This window comes from Dipodomys merriami, unplaced genomic scaffold (genome assembly GCF_024711535.1).
Source record: "Dipodomys merriami isolate MVZ:Mamm:240054 unplaced genomic scaffold, mDipMer1.0.p SCAF_642, whole genome shotgun sequence".
In the NCBI taxonomy this organism is placed as follows: domain Eukaryota; kingdom Metazoa; phylum Chordata; class Mammalia; order Rodentia; family Heteromyidae; genus Dipodomys; species Dipodomys merriami.
The window spans coordinates 219,169-229,708 of NW_027206227.1; the positions used below are offsets into that span (position 1 = coordinate 219,169).

The 10,540-nt window shown below is 37.3% G+C and overlaps 1 non-coding gene across 1 annotated transcript; it reads right to left on the minus strand.

Moving 5' to 3' along the window:
• Nucleotides 1-318: 318 nt before the first annotated feature.
• On the minus strand, nt 319-425 carry LOC138815475 (U6 spliceosomal RNA). Its single transcript, XR_011368332.1, has one exon. It is a non-coding gene; the product is annotated as a U6 spliceosomal RNA (small nuclear RNA).
• Between the last annotated feature and the right edge of the window lie 10,115 nt (nt 426-10,540).

A 10,540-nucleotide genomic window follows, 5' to 3' on the forward strand; every position in this document is an offset into this window, starting at 1 on the left:
AAGAATTCCATTGTGTATATATAACACATTTTCTTGATCCATTCATCTAATGGGGGCATCTGTTTTGGATCCATATCTTAGCTATCATAAATAATGTTGCAATAACTATAGTTGTGCTGGTAGTTTTAGTATGGTCTTTTTTATGATCATTTGGATAAATCCCCAAAAGTGGGATTACTGTATTATAGGGTAGTTTTATATGGAGTCTTCTGAGGCACCTCCATACTGCTTTCCAAAGTAGTTGAACAAGTTTACACTCCCACCAAGAATGTGGTACGGTTCCCTTGTGGCCACATACGTTTCAGCATCTGTTGCTGTAAAAATATGGAACGCACCAAGACTTTGCATGTCATCCTTGCCCAGCATGCATGCTAATCTTCTCTGTATCATTCCAATGTTAGTGTATGTGATGCTAAATTGAGCACAGAACAGTTTTTATATATAAAGTATAACTTTTAATTGATTTTATTAAGCTAGGCAATTCAACAAAAAGTAAGTTCAAAAGAATTGTTGTGAAATTATAGAATCATGTATTTCTTACATAAGCACACATTAAAGAATAAAATCAAGATAGACATGCCAAAAACAAAATAATTCCAGATATTTGTAGTTCAAGAGATTTGGAGGAGGAGAAATTCAATTATCCTATACAAGGCACCTGTCAAAATGAACATTGCAGCAAGTGTTAAGGTTTGTTAAAAGTTTTAATGTTTTAAATATGATTAATTTTGGGATTTTGCTTATATATGCCAAAAATAGGACTGTTTGGCAGGTATAAAACTTTTCTGTAAAGTATTTAAGATTTATGATAGCAGACATTAAGTACTAAGTATGTACATTTTAGAGTTTATGGAAACTTTATTAATGAGAAGTTGCAAAGTCTTTGTGTAAAGAAGCAGAGTGAAGAGTTACAACTTTAACTATACAGTTTCTGTTAAAACTTTAGTGATTCCTTACTTTATTTGTTAGCAAGGAATAAATGATGATATAAGCCATAATGTACACATGTATGTTACTATTCACACAAATACATATTCTCATGTATACATGCACACATGGAGAAAGACACATAATTACAGCCAACACAAGTTTCACCAGTTGTTGAATATGCCTTAAAAGGAATACTTGGAACAATACATGTTGAAGATGTATTTGTCCTTAAGAGTTGATTTTCCACTCCTCTTATCTCTTAAAACTGGTAGTGTTAGAGAGATTTGACTTTCAAAATGCAGTACAAGTGATAACAATTGACTTGGAAACCTCAGTAAGTATAAGTCATATGGTGTCTCCCTGCTCCTCATGGAATGCTTACTCTTGTAGACATTCTCAGCAACCAATGTAGCAGGAGAATACCCTGGTAAAGAGTAAAGGTATAAGGCTTTAAATAGCATCCTTACTTGAGCTCTTTTTCCAACAACCAGCATGAATTCCTAGGCAGATGAATGAGTCCTCAGTAAACTGGACTCTACATATACATTTAACTAACCCATGTGAAAATTCCTAGGTGAGAAATGCTGACTGAGGTCTTGCTAATTAGCTGGCAAAGAAAATAAGAAAAAAAAAAGTATTTTTAATGTTTTAAAGTTTGAGAATAATTTGTAACCTGTCAATAAATGTGTAGAACACAATTATACCAACTGACGAAAAAATGATGGCATTTCATTTATGTGCTCTTGGACTTGGGCAGTGATTTTATATGTGTCTACACAAGTAGAATCAGCATAAATCAAGCCAGCATTTCTTCATTTAAGATATAAGGAAAGGATACTGGTTGACCCATTGTAACAATGAAATATACAAGACATTCTAACAGAGGATGGGTGAAGGGGGGAGGTGGAGAGGTGTGAAGGGAAGGGATGGTAGGGGAAAAACAAAGGAGGGGGTAACAATGCTCAATAAGAAATGTACTCATTACCTTACTTATGTAAATGTAACCCCTCTGTACAGTATTTATAATAAAAATATATGTTAAAAAGATACAAGGAAAACTTCTGTACTTACATGAAGTTGTATTTGTCACTCAATATAAGTAAGGTATTGGTTTTAGGACCACAGGCTTATTACTTTGGATACTCAAAATCTCTACATGAACACAGTATATTATTTACATCAGAATCTGCCCACAATCTAGTGCAGTATAATTGTTATGAGAATTTTTACTACATTCTATATTTGTAATGAAAACTAAAAGTATATGCAATATAAACAGATACAATTTTTTTCAGATAAATTTTGTATGCAGTTTGTGGATGGAATTTGGAGAGCAATTTTGAAAAGCACAAATTGCATCAAAAAGACCAGTCTGAAAATTGTAACAAGGAGCTAATACAGCATCATTGAATAGTATGGAACTCCAAGGAGAAGTACTTGAATTGAGACAATATCAGAAAGTGTAACAACCCAAGGTCTTTTTAGAGATGCAGCTGCTAGATTTCTCATGTAGAGCTTTCATAACAGTTTGTGAAGCACAAATCAGAACCTCACTGAAGTGTAGATGGTTTTCCCTCAACTTTCTGTCATGATCAGTCATTATTAATCAACATATAGCTAATCTTGAATAATCCTCTAATAAAATGTTGATGGAGTGTTTATATGCAAAAACCTCGGAATGCTAACTTTTTCAATTAGGACAGTCTGTATTCTATGATCCAGCCGAGGGAAAACTAGGTAAGCATCCATTTACAACCTTCTGAATAATTCTGATTCTGCCCACATCACTATCCATACTTCTGCACGAGTGAAACAATTTTCAAAGAATTTATCATTTAAAATTTAAATTTATGGTTCCGGGAAGATAGTGAAGGAGAAGCTGGAAGCTTAACTAAGCCAAAGAATCACACCAAATGTGCCATCACAGTACAGAGAGTTAGGCCAGAGAGGGAAAATCCAGGCAAGTAGACAAATCTGAGCAGTTGCCAGCAGCCGTGGTTGCAGCTATGGTGGGGGCGGTGGCGGCCATAACCACCATACCTGCAACACAGAGAGTCTAGGACAAAGGCGCCTGATGCAGAAGGTGAGAGGATTCTACTCAACACCAGCAAGAACTGACAAGGAGCAGACATCTTCATCCTTCATATCGCAGATCAGAGATCACCCAGGAACCAGACTCCTGTGTGAGTAGAAGCCTGACTTCCTCACTCCTTCTCAGGGAGCAGAGAAGGGAAGGCCACCCCTCCCTGCCCACTACCGGAGATCTCCATCTTTGGTACTGGTAAAGGCCTGGCTGAGCAGCTAGCTCCAACTCATTCCTTGGATGAAAACAGAAAGTCATTTAACAGGTCACAGGAACCTAACCTGACCTGCCAGGCTCAGCTCCACTCAAGGAAAATTCACCCATCCCGGGCCTGCACCAGCCCCAAGCTTTCTTCATTGGGTAAACAGAGCCAGAGGCTGATCCTCCCTAGACAATCAATTGAAATTCAGTAACAATTAACCCTGAGAATGGCTGTTGGCTAGGCTCTGTGACTGCCTCAGAAGCTAGGCCTCAGGGAAAAGCGACTGTTTACTGAAAGGCCTCAACTCTACCCAGAACCTAGCCCCATCACAGCATCTCCAAACTAGAAGAAACAGCCATCTTTTGTGATACTCAAAGCAGATCTCCCTCCCATTGAACTAGCCTGGGAGGAGGATGACAAAATCCTAGGTAAATCAAAACATTTTTCTGCCTGCTCAAACAAACTGACTTAAGAAAACAACCAAGCTACAGGAAAATCAAATACCACAAGCAGACCAGAGACTCCAACAAGAGACTGGTTATGAAGGGAGATACAGGATCTTCCCTTCTCACCCCCCAAAAAGAAAGAACTCTTTTTTGTCACCTTTTATTAAAATTGTTTTAACATTTTTAATTTTTAACTTTAAAAAATTGTTTTCTATTAACTTTTTTTTCTTCCTCTTATAATTTTTATTTTATGGGTATACGTGTGTGTGTGTGTGTGTGTGTGTGCGCGCTTTTTTTCCATTTTTGTTTAGCACTACTGACCTTTTGATCTTTTTTTCCTTTCTTTCTCATTCTTTTCACTTTTTTTCTCTTTCGTTCTTCTTTGTGTGATTTAGTCACATTTCTGCTCATTCTCAGATATACCTGTAGTCGATTATTAGACCTTATCCCCGATTGTATACACACTTAATCCAGAAATTTATTACTGAATTCAAAACCTCTTAGACTTAATTTCTTTAATAGCTGTACTACCTCTATATACCTATATAAAATATTAAGCATTTTTATTTTTTATTTCTTGACATCTCTTTTCTATCCCTCCACTTCTCTTATCATATTCCTGTCCTTCTCTGAATATTACATTTTTATTCTGCATAATATTAAGTGTTTCACTTTTCAATTTTTAATTTTTGTTTTACTATTTTTCCTTGTCTTTTTTTTCTCTTTCTCCTCCTCCCCCCCCCCGGTGTCTACTATCATTCTATTGAATCAATTTCCTGCTTTGAGATTAGGACTAAGTTAGCTCTCCCTCTACCTTTCCACATCCCTCTATTCCTATGTATACCCACATCTCTCACTAAACCTAATAATTTCTGGTTTGCCAAATTCTTCTTTGCTGTTCATAGCCTATTAATACATAGTTGGTTGATGTTGAAAATGTATCTGTTGAACTAGGTTATATCTGCAGGCTTTTGTAATAATTATTTGTTTATTTTTATTGTGAAAATACTGTACAGAGCGGTTACAATTACATGGGCAAAATATTTGCTGCCTTCAGGAGTCACACCTTGCCAATAAAAATAAACACATTTTCGAACAAAATCTACCAAGCAAACAGCTCCCATAAACAGGCAGGAGTTGCAATACTAATATCAGATAAAATAGACTTCAAATTAAAATTTGTGAGAAGAGATAAAGAAGGTCGCTACATACTAATCAAGGGATCTCTCTTTCAGGAGGATCTGGAGGCTTTTGACTGTGCAATTACAGACTTCTTTGATGCTTCACTTAAGATAGTTTTCGAGCACAAAATTGGTGTTACTCTCATGCCAAATGGGCAGAATAAGCTGGAAAAACACAAGAAAAATGGCAAGTCCGGGTATCTCAACTCCCACTCATGATAATCAGTGGACAGAACAGATAATGCATAATCCAGAGGAGAGCTTCCAAAAAGCTCTAAAAACACTAATGGTAAACATTGTAAGATTGAAAACCTTCAAAGGACTCTGTGTGAGCATGATATAGGAAAACAGATGTCAAAACAGGAAGCTCATAGGTGTGAGGAAGCTACTCAAAGATAGATAAAAGAATTGCATGAGCAGCTTGTGAAAACTCAAAGAGAAATAAAGGAATTGTGTGAGTATGCTGAGATTAGTCAAAGAGAACTACAGGAATTGCATGAACATGAGGAAGCTGATCAAAGAGTAATACAGGAAATTCAAGAGCTGGATGAGCATAGACAAAGATCAATAGAGGAATTCATGGAATCCATAAACAGAGAGTTGAAAGAAGTCAGGGAGTCCACAAAAGAAATGCTGAATGGATCCCAACAGAAGTAATGGGTGTCCAAGGAAACCATAAACAATCAACCAAGTTATTTGAGAATAAACACTTGACACTAAATTAAGGAAGTAAAGAATTTCATACAAGATCTAAAACAGAGGAGTCCGGGAAGATGGTGGAGGAGAAACTGGAGTCTAAGTAAGCTCTCGCATAGAAAGCAGTTTTAGAGTTCCAGTGAACAGTCCTAAGTCAGAGAATTACACCAAGTGAGTCATCACAGGACAGAGAGTTTGGCCAGAGAAGGAAATCCAGGCAAGGAGATACTTCTGAGCCCTTGCCAGCAGCCGCCGCGGCGGTGGCAGCTGTAGCAGTGGTGGGCAAGTGCAGCCACCATAGCTGAGCAACAGAGAGTCCCAGATGAAGGAGCCAGATGCAGCAGGTGAGCGTATTCTACTCAACACCAGCAAGAACCAAAAAGAAGCAGACATCTTCATCCTGCAGTTCGAAGACCAGAGACGACCCAGGAACTAAGACTCAGCGTGAGTAGAAGCCTGACGTCCTCACTTCTTCTCAGGGAGCAGAGGAGGGAAGGCCACCCCTACCCCCCAGCACCAGTGATCTCCATCTTGGATACAGACAAAGCTCAGCGGAGCTGGGAGCTCCAGCTCAGGCCTTGGAATAAAACGAGTTATTTAGCAGGTCACAAGAACTTAACAGGGGAGTGACCTGCCAGACTCAGCTCCATCCAGGGAAAAGTCACCCAGCTCGGGTGCCAGCCATAGGAGTGGCTTTCCTCACTGGGTAAGCAGAGCCAGAGGCTGCCCCTCCCTCTAGCAGCCTCGACAAGCAATTGAAAATCAGTAAACAGAAACCCTGAGAATGGCTCCAGGCTGGGCTCTGTGAGGTTTTCACAAACCAGCCCCAGAAAAGCTACCAGAACCTAGCCTCATCACTGCATCCCCCTCTTTTGTGATACTTAATGCAGATCTGTTTCCCAATGAACTAGCCTGGGAGGAGGATGGCCAAATCCTGGGTAAACAGAGCATTTTACTGCCTGTTCGAACAAACTGACTTAAGAAACCAACCAAGCCACAGGACCACAAGCAGACCAGAGACTCCAACAAGAGGCTGGTTACGGACACAAGGGAGATACAGGATTTTTCCCACTCCTCCCCCCCAAAAAAATCAAAGAAATTTTTGGGTTTGTTTTGTTTTTTGTTTTTTTTTTTCTCTTTTTTCTCTTCTTCGTTTTCTTTCTTTCTTTTTTTTTTAGTTTTTATTTTTGGTACCTTATATAAAAAATATATTTTTCTTTTCTAAAACATTTTTCAATCTTCAATCGTTGCCTTTTTTGATAAAAACAATGTTTTCCAGAAAGTTTTTTTCCTCTTATAATTTTTATTTTGGGGATACAGGAGTGTGCGTTTTTGCTTTATTTTTTGTCTTCTTTCTCTTTTTTTTTTCTTTTTTTAAATTATCTTTTTGCTTTTTGTTTAGCTCTACTGAACTTGATGTTGTTATAATTTGAGGAAGGGAAGGGAAAAAACAAATCGTTTATATAATAGGGATACAGTTGGACCATTAAAACAATGAGATGTACAAGTCATTATGTCGAAAACAAACTTTAAAATTTTGGTAGGGGGAGGACTGAGTAGGGAGCGGGGAGAGGACGGGAAGTTATGGGAAGGGGAAACAAAAGACGAGGTTACAATGCTTGATAGGAAATGCACTCATTATCTTGTCCATGTAATTGAAACCACTTTGTACAGTATTTTCACAACAACAACAAAAAAATAAATTTAAATATGGAATGAAATTAGTTCCAATAATGCATTGCATTAAGGTATTTAGAAATAAGTGAGAAACTTAAAGGTGCATACGATATTTTTTATTGGAAATGAAGCGATATTGGAATTTGATTCTCTACATTTTAAGCAATTTGCTTAAAAAAATAGGCAAAATAAAATTTATATTTGCAGCAGACTTCACACATTAAATTTTGTACATTGAAAGGGAAACAAGCCTCAACAATATGTCAATTCTCTCTTCTTATTTATCTCTAAAGGTTTATGCTTCTGGTCTCTGAATATTAAAACTTCAAAAAATTATGTTTAGCTAGTTGTGCAAAGGGCTTTTGCTTCATCATGTCTGTGTTGAATAGAGTGTGTGTGCATTTCAATATACAGTGCATTTTACTTCCTTCCCTTACCCCAACCCCACCTATCCCTTCATGTTTCTTACTTATATTCTGACATGTGTACATTGAATGGTATGACTGTATTATTCCACCATTTCCCTCTCCATTCTTCTACCCTACTCCCTTTTAGCCCAGATCCCCTTTTAAGACTTGTTTCAACTTCATGGTATTTTGTTAAATATCTCTACTTTGGCATTTGGCTATGGGCTTGCCACATCTTCTCTTCCATGTTTGACATACATAAATGAGTATATTTCTCCACATTTCTAATCTCAGATTGGCTAAGATAAATCTTCTTTACTATTCGCCTTCTGTCCTAAATTTAGAATTGGACTTTCAGGGCCATCCAATAGAGCATTTTTATTCTCTACTCACTGAAGATGGAAGGGAAATAATTTCCATGCTGTCAGCATTATGTTATCCATCATGAATTCCCATTGCTTATCACTTCAGCAGTCTAAATTTAAAGTCATATTTTCTGCATTATATTCACACAGTATAAGTGAATATCAAGGGTAATTTACTTAGTATTGGACGTTTAGGGACAATCTTCAATTTCTGATGATAGAGGCAGGAATGAGTTTCAATTTTCAAATTCCACTATGTAGTGAGCTCTGAAGTCTTCTAAATTTTCGATAAATTTCGAGTTACTTTTTGTTAATAATTTTAAAAGTTTTATTTCAGTATTTGAAATGCTGCTCCAATTATTTTAAAAGTTTCACAATAAGTTAGACTGAACTTTTTCCTCCCATGTTCCCCACTAGTTCAGGTTAATTCTCCTTTCGCTTTATATTTTGAGAGACCAAGGGATGAGGGTAAACAGAGAGATAATCATTACTCACATATCTCCTTCCTCTCCTGTTTCTGCTGTTCTTGTTGAGAGGAAGACTGAAGCAGGGAACAAGAGTGAAGCTTGACTTCACCATACAAGGGAGCATTCCTGGCATGTCCATTATTGTTTCTCAGAATTACTTAAATTGCTTACTCTTGCCTTCTCTCTGACAGTAACCTAACTGTGGCTTCCTTGGTGCAGAAGGAAGCACACTAACAGGTTATTACCTGTAAATTGGTATTTTATATCTCAGCTTACTACTACCAAAAATAAAAAGCTTTGGCTACATAAATGTAAAGGTACTGATTGTCCAACAAAACCTTAGTGAGGAGTAGACAATTCTACTCAGCTACCCCCTCCTCTTGTATCCTTCCTTCCACTCCCCTCCCCTCTTTTAATCTCCCTTCCTTTGTCATTCTTTGTGTCTCTCTCCTGCATATTCATCTCTATCTTCTCTCTTTTTCCCTTCCAGTAGCAAGTGCTTTGGTTTATCAGACAACACATAAATAATTGAACAAATATTTTTTCTCCTCTTTTTGTGATTTTTTATTTTTAAGAAGTGAGTCCTAGCACAGAACCAGTGGCTTACATCTAGATAGTCGGTAGGTTCAAATTTGACAATTGAAATTCGAAGCTATTCCAAGTGGATAAACCTAAGAGTTTCTTTTCTCCACTTGTGGTAAATGGAAGAAGTGAAGGTGTGGCTCAGGTGGTATAGAGCAAACATTGAGAATTAAAGCCCAGATATAGCTCAAGTCCAGGAGTTCAAACCCCAGTACCAGCACAATATTAAAAAAAATGAGTCCTTTGTCTTTGAAAAGGGATATTTCTGCAAAAATTCATACAAAGGACGGTTTCCAAGGTCCAAGACTGTTTCTAAGGCTCTTTCACATCTTAAACTGATTCCTCTGCTTGATTCAGATTAAGGAAAATAGGAGTCACACTTCATATTAAAAAGTATGCACATTACTGAACAGTTCCTACCATTTTTAATGTAAAGGAAGCATGAGAGAAGAATTCACCTCACTTGGGTGAGTTAGGTTTGATCCACTGACAGACTTTTGCAAGTAAATGAGGGTCTGTTTACATGTAAAGAAGTCTATATAGATTCTTTCTAGGAGAGAGAACAAGCTACCTGTTTCCAAGTTTGAATCAGATTAAGTTTATTCCTATGAAATGGTAAAGAGAAGCTCATCTCATACAACATTATGCAGACAGCAATTTCAAAAATATTAAAAACCTATGTCTATGTTTTGAACAGCTAAGTTTTCACAAACAAAAAACCGTTTACTGAACCAAGAAAATATAAGTTAGAGCAATAGGAACTATGTGAAATATAGTTAATGGTTGAGTGATATGTGTAAAAGAGTTCTGTAATCACAACTAAACTATAAATTTTTTCATCATGTCCCTAACAAGAATCTCTAAGATAGGCCTTTCTAAATCTGTCATAGAGGGCGGTGTTTATGCAATTGTCAGGTTTGTTTAGGGTACGATATCTCCCACAGTCACTTGGGTTGCAAACTGCTCACACCACATGCAGTGTACAGAAACACATGCTGTCTTGCTAGGCACTTAAGGAATTTTTGTGCAACTGTGAATAGTTATTGTTTTCTTCTTGTAATTATACCTGTCAGTGTGAAGTCCTTTCATGATAAGAATAATAGTTTCTGTATCCTTTGTTCCACTAACAAATCTCAGATATAAGTATGGTCGGGTGCCTGTGGCTCATGCCTATAGTCCTAGCTACTCAGGAGGCTGAGATCTGAGGATCACAGTTCAATGCCAGCTCAGGCAGGAAATTCCATGAAATTCTTTTGTCCAATAAACTACCAGAATACTGGAAGTGGCACTAGGTCTCAAGCGGTAGAGCTCTTGCCTTGAGCAGAAGAGCACTTGGACAGCACCTAAGCCCAGAGTTCAAGCCCCACGACTGACCAAAAAAAATCTATCTATCTATCTATCTATCTATCTATCTATCTATCTATCTATCTATCTATCTATCTATCTATCTATCTATCTATCTATCTATCTATCTATCTATCTATCTATCTATCTATCTATCTAT